Here is an 8,588-nt window from a genome sequence, read left to right as displayed (position 1 = left end):
AACCTTAGGAATCGGCGCAATAATAGTATGATTCCATTGTTTCAGAAGCTTCCCGGAAGTAAAGAACTCTTTCACAGCAACACACAGTTCAGCACCAGTCACATCTCAAGTAGCCTTGAAGAATTTAGCAGAATAACCGTCAGGACCAGGCGACTTCTCATCTCCAAGTCCCCATAATGCCGTCTTGATCTCAGCAATCAAGACTGAATCAACCAACATCGGACAGTCCTCCATAGAAACCAGAGGGCCACGGGCGATCAACGAAGAGTCAGGGAGAGAAGAAACAACAGCAACCCCTAGCAATCCCTGATAATAGCTCACAAACTCAGCAGAAACCTCAGTCAGAGATGAATTATGAGACCCATCAGCACGAGAGATGAAAGCAATATGAGAGCGACGACTACGGTCCTTCATCAGGGCGTGAAAATAACTAGTAGACCGATCACTCTGGAGGATATACTTGGTCTTCGCCTGCTGACTAAAGAAGCTGACCTCAGCACGACAGAGCCAATCCATGCGGTGCTTCAAATGGCCGAGGTGACTAACATCAATCTCATCAGTAGGAAGAGCATAAGAAATCTCAAGAGCAGAAGAGTAATCAGAAGTGGCAGCCTCAGCACGCGAAGATATATGAGAGAATTCCTTCTTATTGAGATCTTTAAGAACCCCCCTTCAGTCTAGTCAGAAGGCGAGAAGACGAAACTGATAAGTGCCCGGAAAACTACACTGACAATGCTTTTGAATAACATCCATGAAACACGGATGAGTCAGCCACATATAATATAAACAGAAGTACCATTTACCAGAGGAGGCAATCTGACTAGTAGTAACGATGGCAGCCCTATGATCAGAGAGGTTGCCAACGGGGAGGAACCGAGAGCATATATAAAGGTCATGACTGGCCCAACCATTATTAATCAAATCTCTATCCAATCTACTCCATACAGATCTATTAGTCCATGTAAATTTCCCACCACCCGTACAAGGGGCATCAGATAACCCCAAATCTCTACAAGTCTCTATCATATCAACAGTCTCTCTAGGTCTAACCGTAGAACCATGTAATCGCTCATCGGCATGCATGACACAATTAAAATCACCAAGTATCATCCAAGGTACATCATGATCACTCAGCAGCGATCTCAAAATCAGCCAGAGAGGTCGTCTATCCGTAACAGAATGTAGACCATAAACAAAGCATACACCAAAGGTCATATGGGTAACAAGACATCGAGCAATAGCAGCAATGTGTTGTGCAGATCTACCAACCACATGAAGATGATAGAATTGCTCATCCCAAAGAACAAGAATTCGCGCACGACGATCAACATCAAAATTACTAACATGGATCCATCCCGGAGCCATACGCTCAACTAAATCATCATCAACAAGCCTACTAAATCTAGTCTCTAGGAGACCACAGATTCTAACCTCATTCTCCATCACCGCCTTCCTGACACCTTGTTGTTTCTGGGGAAGGCCTATCCCCCTAATATTCCATGCTAGAACTGTCATTCGGAAACCGAAGAGGAAGGTCCCCGCCCTTTATTCCTAGAACCCGAAATATGTGTTCTAGGTAAGTTATGACGATCACCATCACCACCCGAATGCCCCATATGACTCCTTCCCTGGTTCTGCGATCTCAAGGTACCAGTACGAGCATAAGCTGCTGGTTAGTAAGTCCGACCATTCAGAACTAACGGCTCACCAATATATCTATTCCTCCGCCGAGTCTTCTTCTTAAGGTATACTTGGAAAGGCTGAAAGCTCTCTATGTCTCCATCAGCGCATTGCCCTTCACTATCAACAATTCTCTTACCCTTCTCATGTACAGTAGGCTTCCTAGACCCAATCTCTGTGGCAACATCCACTGTGTCCGCAGCAATAACCTATAGTGAAGGAATAGGAATGCTTGTAACACCATCGACTTCAGGGACCCCATCCGCAATGCCCCCCGACACCCTTGCAGCATCCACAGGAGCGGTCCCGTCAGCTGGTGGTGCTAAGTCCTTATTGTTTCCAGTATCATCCGATTTCTTCGTAGTTGCATTCAAACTGACATTCACTCTATTCTGCTCTCTTCCCCTCTTGAAACCAGAACCTGCACTATCATGTCCAAAACAAGCACACTCCAAGCAAAATATAGGCTCATTCTCAATGATAAAACTACCTCAGCACTATCACCATTAGTATAATCAATATCAATACTCTTAGTGATTGGTTCAGAGAAGTTCACCTCAACAAGGCACCACGCATACGTACCCTTCGTGCGATATTCTGTCACTTCATCCTTAAAGAGAGGATTACCAATATGTGAGATCACTTCACTCAAAATATCATCCTCCTAAAATCTTTGGCAAAGCCCTTGAACACGAATCCAAATAGGGATAGAAGCAATGTCTTTCTTAGAGAAAGCAAACATAGGAGGCATAGTCTTAATGATGAGCGGCACGGTCCGAAACAGAAGAACCTTAACAAAGAATTAATGTATTGATTTTTAATATGTGTATTTATTTCGTATCTGCGCATTAACTGACATAAATGTCAAGACTTGCTAGCCGCTGATGCATGTTTTGGTGCATTTTTTTTACACAGTCGCATATTACTGGTTCAGGAGCAGAAATTATTGCGCTGGACGCGAACAATTGCATGCATTTTAACGCAATTTGTGAAGACCAAGACGAGCATATCCAATTTCAACCAAGTACTAGAAAACGTAGGGAGCTAATAAAATGACCTGCAAAGATGATCAGTGATGTAACAATAAAGTTATTGGGTTCAAAGAATTCCTCTTCTTGGGACCTGAAACTGAGAACAGTCAGGCATGTAAACATGTGGAAATGTTAGCAATATATTCAGATTACAAAACTTTGAACATAGATTGATTGAGGATCAATTTTAGTAGTGTCGAAGGAAAAGTTCTTGAATGAACTGATGTGTTCAGAATAAACAATACTACTCATTCATTAACTAAAACCAGAAAACATTACACACGTACTTGAAGACTCTGAAATAACTACCTCCTAAAACCATGTTCTCCACCACTTAGTCCACTAACAACTTAACTGACTCCCTATGATAGTGCTGAACAAAAACACAATTTGCTGAACTCAGGAAATTACAATAGTAATCAAATAACTGATTCTCTAAACAAAGAACAAAACAATGACATAAATAAAGACACTTAGTCTATAATATGAAGTTTGAATCACATTTCAACACCACCTCTTGATTCAAAGCTTCTCATTCCTATCTTGTCCACAAAGTAGCTATGCTTGGCTTGATTAAGTGCTTTCGTAAACAAGTCAGCATGTTGTTCATTTGTTCCACAAAACTTCAGCTTAATCTTCTCTTCTGTCACGAGTTGCCTTATGAAATGAAACTACACTTCAATGTGCTTTGTACTTGCGTGGAACGCATGATTCTTGGTCATGGCTATGGCTGACTTGTTGTCACACCATATGTCTCTAGCTCCCTCTTGCTTGCAACACAGATCTAACAACAACTTCCTCAACCACATCACTTGTCTTGCAGCTGCACCAGCTGCAACATACTCCGCCTCTGAGGACAATAGAGCCACAGTTTCTTGTTTCTTTGAGCTCCAAGTCACAGCTCCAGAACCCAGATTGAACACTGATCCTGAGCAACTCTTTCTATCATCAATACTGCCAGCCCAATCACTATCTGTATAGCCACTTAACTTGAGCTCAGAACCTTCTTCATACCATATTTCATAGCCCTTAGTTCCCAGCACATATTTTAGAATTATTTTAGCAGCACCAAGATGTTGCTTAGTAGGAGAATGCATATACCTTGACACAATGCTCACACAGTAGGCTATGTCTGGCCTTGTATGAGTTAAATAGTTCAACCCACCAACTAGACTCCTGTACAACATCTCATCGCAGTGCCCAGTTCCATCCTCTCTTTGGAGCTTCTCATTTGCATTCATCGGAGTGCTTGCAGCTTCAGCTTCATTTGTCACAAGAAACTTCTTCAACAAATCTGTACTTCTGCTGACAAACAAAAATACCACCTCTCCTTTGCTTCACCTCAAGCCCAAGGAAGTACTGAAGCATCCCTAAATTTGTCATCTCAAACTCCTCTATCATAGCTTGCTTAAATTCATACAATAGATTCTATGAAGAACTAAAATATATTATGTCATCAACATAAAGACATACTATCATAAATTCATTTTCACCTTGCTTCTTCACATATAATGTGGGTTCATTTTCACTCCTTGAGAAACCATTTTTACCAAAGAAAGTATCAATCCTGCTATACCAAGCTCTTGGAGCTTGTTTAATCCATAAAGAGCCTTGTTGAGTTTATAGACCTTGTTCTCTTCCCCTTTCTTAACAAAGCCTATAGGTTTCTCAACATACACTTCCTCTTGCAATTCTCCATTTAAGAAAGCTGGCTTTACATCACACTGAAACACAAGAAGACTTTTATAATCAGCAATGGAAAGAATTACTCTTACAGTTTCAAACCTGGCAACTGGAGAGAAGGTTTCTTCATAGTCTAAACCTTCTCTTTGTGCATATCCCTTTGCTACCAGCCTGGCCTTATGCTTTTGAACACTCCCATCAGTATTGTACTTGACTCTGAACACCCATTTCAAGACAATTGTATTTCTGTCCTCTAGAATTTCAACTAATTCTCAGGTCTGATTCTTTTCAATAGCCTTAATCTCTTCATTCATAGCAAACTGCCACTCTTGATTGCATACATCTTCTTCAAAGCTTGTTGGCTCATTGGCAAGTAGAGCAAACCCACAAGAGTTGTATATATCTTCTAAGGATCGCATTCCTCTAGGTGGAGGAGTTTCAGTTGAGGATCCTGAGCTAAGACTGCTTGAGCTTGAGCTGGAACTACTTCCACCTACACTGACAGGACTGATCTGTTGCATATTTTCTTCAGATGAAGATGTTGTTGTTTATGGAGAAGAAGGAAAGGAGTTCCCACTGCTGTCATTAACTGTTGTCTGATTGCCCTCAGCTTCACTATCAAAGTCAAAACTGCCACATCTCAACTCTGACTTCCTTTTATCTGCACTCCATTCCCAACTTCCTTCTTCATCAAATTTCACATTTCCACTAATTATAATCCTCTTAGTTTCGGGATTGTATAATCTGTATGCTTTAGATGGTGTTGAGTAGCCTATGAAGATCACTTTCTCAGCCTTATCATCTAGTTTTCCTCTTTGATTAACTAGAATTTAGGCTACACACCCAAAAACTTTGAGATGCTGCACACTTGGTGATTCTCCTCTCCATGCCTCAAGTGGAGTTTTGTTAAGCACAGCTTTAGTAGGTGAAATGTTCAAGATGTAGACAGTTGCAGCTACTTCCTCACCCCAGAACATGTGTGGAAGATTCTTTGCCCTCATCATACTTCTAGCCATCTCCACAACTGTTCTATTCTTTCTCTCTGCCACTCCATTCTGCTCAGGAGTGTACGGTGCAGTTAAATCTCTTCTTATTCCATTTTCATCACAGAATTCATCAAATTCATTGGATAAGAACTCTCCACCTCTGTCTGTCCTCAAAGCCTTGATTCTCATACCACTTTCATTTTCCACTAGAGCCTTGAATTTCTTGAAATTTTCAAAGGCTTCAGACTTGGCCTTTTGAAAATAAACCCAGCTCATTCTGCTATAATCATCAGTGATCAAGAAGAAGTATTTACTTCCTCCTAGTGAGTCAGTCCTCATAGGACCACAAAGATCAGCATGTAAGAGCTCAAGACAGCTACTTGCTCTCCATGCTTTGCCTTTAGGAAATGATCCCTTCGCTTGTTTACCATAGATGCAGCCTTCACATAACTCAAGCTCACCTATCTTTGGAAGACCATTTACCATTTTCTTTGATTCCAGCAGCTTTAGACCTTGCACATTAAGATGACCATACCTCAGATTCCATAGCTTTGCTTCCACATCTCCTCTTACTGTCAAAGCTCTCTCTACTTTCTCTGACAATGCAACAGGGAAAACTCTATTCCTTGTCATAGGAACTTTCATGATCAACTCTCTAGTTTTCCTGTCTCTTATACAACAGTTATTATCTTCAAACAACAAAGAGAAGCCTGTACACATGATCTGCCCAACACTTAGCAAATTCTGAGTCAGATGGGGAACATACTGAACATCTTCTACTAGCTTTGTTCTTCCACCTTCAGATTGGATAGCAATTGTGCCTTTGCCCTCAACACTTATGTGCTTCCCATTTCCAATCCTTACTGAGCTCCGTTTGTTCTCATCTAAATCTTTGAAAATAGATTTAAAGCCTGACATATGATTTGAACAACCACTATCAACATACCAGGTTTTCTGAGCTTCACTTCCTTCGTCATTGTTGACAGCAAGCATCCTTTCTTTGTCCTCAACAAACTGAGCAATAAATAGCTTCTCTTCTTCAGGATAATTTGTTCTGTGATCAGACTTTCTCTCTCCCTGATTCTGATCATTACTCTTCTTCCAACACTGAGCTTCTTTATGACCCGTTTTCTTGCAATAGTAGCACTTAAAACTCTTCCTAGAGTTATACTCTCTTCCATTGCTACTCTGTCCAGACCTTCGTCTGCCTCTTCCTCTAAAGGTTCCTCTACCTCGACCTCTATTGCTGAACTGAATTTATCTCGGATCTTCACTTCCCATGAAGGCTTTCTCCTCCCTATGATCACTTGATCTGTTGATTCTGTCCTCATGAGCCTGCATTGAGCCCATCAACTCCTCAAGGAGTATTCTGCCATATCTTTAGATTCCTCTATTGCAGCAACAACATGGTCATATTCTCTTGTGAGGCTTCTCAAGACCTTTCCTACCACATGCTCATCTGTCATGACCTCTCCATACGATCTCATCTGATGCACCACACCAGAAATTCTTGACAAATATTCCTACACAGGTTCTTTGTCCTTCATCAAGGAAGTTTCAAACTCCCTTCCTAGAGATTGAAGTCTTACAGCCATCACCTTCTTATCCCCAAGATACTCCTTCTTGATAATGTTCCAAGCTTCATTTGAGGTTGTTGCAGATGCAATCCGAGGGAAGATCTCATCATCCAATGCCTGCTGGATCATGAATAATGCCTTCGCGTCTTTCTTCCTCTTCTCCTTGAGTGCTATGTCAGGTACATGCTCAGGGTTCTCCACACCAGGATCTGTGAAGCCTTTCTCCACCAAATCCCATGCTTCTTGAGATTTGAAGAGAGTACTCATCTTTAGACTCCAGAAATGATACTGCTTTCCTTTGAAGATCGGTAGTTGAGGATGGTTTCCGGATCCGTTACCCTGCATCTTGAGTTTTGTGTTTGATCTCTCACGAACTCACACACTCCTAGAACTGAAACCCAGATTTGCTATGATACCAAATGTTAGCAATATATTCAGATCACAAAACTCTGAATATAGATTGATTGAGGATGAATTTTAGTAGTGTCGAAGGAAAAATTCTTGAATGAACTGCTGTGTTCAGAATAAACAATACTACTCATTCATTAACCGAAACCAGAAAACATTACACACGTACTTGAAGACTCTGAAATAACTACCTCCTACAACCATGTTCTCCACCACTTAGTCCACTAACAACTTAACTGACTCCCTGTGATAGTGCTGAAGAAAACACAATTTGCTGAACTCATGAAATTACAACAATAATCAAATTACTGACTCTTTAAACAATTAAAAGAACAACGATATAAATAAAAACACTTAACCTATAATATAAAGTTTGAATCACATTTCAACAGGAAAAAAGGCAAAATATGAATTATTAGATACCTGCAAAGTTTGACCTGTCAAATTGGGTTCAATCTACAAAAAAGGGGAAAACAAATAAGGAATATAATCAAAATTCATCATCACATACACTACCAAAATAGCTACAAAGAGAGATGAAAGAGGGCCAGTCTTATTGGGTTTTTGATCCTAGACAAAAAAAAATTGAGCCAAGATCCTAAACAAAAATTCAGTTTGAGAATATGCCAAGTACTTTGGTGGTCACTCTTATAGTGAACCCCATCGATTAACGTGGAATTGGCAAGGATTGAGAGGGACTGTGTGAGACAGCACATTTCATGATTTTGTAGATATTAAAACTTTGAACTTTAAGAAACTAAAACTTAGCTTTGAAGTGTTCGGAGTTGTGTTTTTTTTGGTACGAAGTGTTTAGGATTTATTTGGTGTATCTTTAAACAGTACTACAAGGTATTAAATATCGGTTTTTCTAGTTTGTGTCCATGGACAGTTGGACACACATTAGAAAAAACTCTAGGTAGAAAAAGTAATTTTTAATGAATTGATTACTATTTTTGGAGAGTTTATCGTGTGTCCTTGGACAAGCATTAGAAAAACATGAGAAAAGCAATTTTTAATGAATTTATTTCTATTTTTTTAGTGTGTGTCCATGTTTTGATATATTTTTTGCGCACAAAAATTCAACTTTTAATAAGTATCTATTACAAAAACGTGACTTTGTGAAACAAAGCCTTTCAACCGTTGGTAGGTCTAGCTGTTTAAATCTTTGGAGGGGAAAGCAACAGAGCTTGTGTTATGCCTTCGCATTATGGTGCAGCTAAAAG

The 8,588-nt window shown here is 40.2% G+C and overlaps 1 pseudogene; it reads right to left on the bottom strand.

Moving 5' to 3' along the window:
* Positions 1–6,637: 6,637 nt before the first annotated feature.
* On the bottom strand, positions 6,638–7,302 carry LOC141252143 (uncharacterized; annotated as a pseudogene).
* Positions 7,303–8,588: the final 1,286 nt, after the last annotated feature.

Source organism: Phyllobates terribilis, unplaced genomic scaffold (assembly GCF_046119375.1).
Source record: "Phyllobates terribilis strain yellow unplaced genomic scaffold, ASM4611937v1 Scaffold_8272__1_contigs__length_31386, whole genome shotgun sequence".
Lineage (NCBI taxonomy): Eukaryota > Metazoa > Chordata > Amphibia > Anura > Dendrobatidae > Phyllobates > Phyllobates terribilis.
Note: the sequence above shows the minus strand (reverse complement) of the source record. Positions and strands in the feature narration are given on the sequence as shown.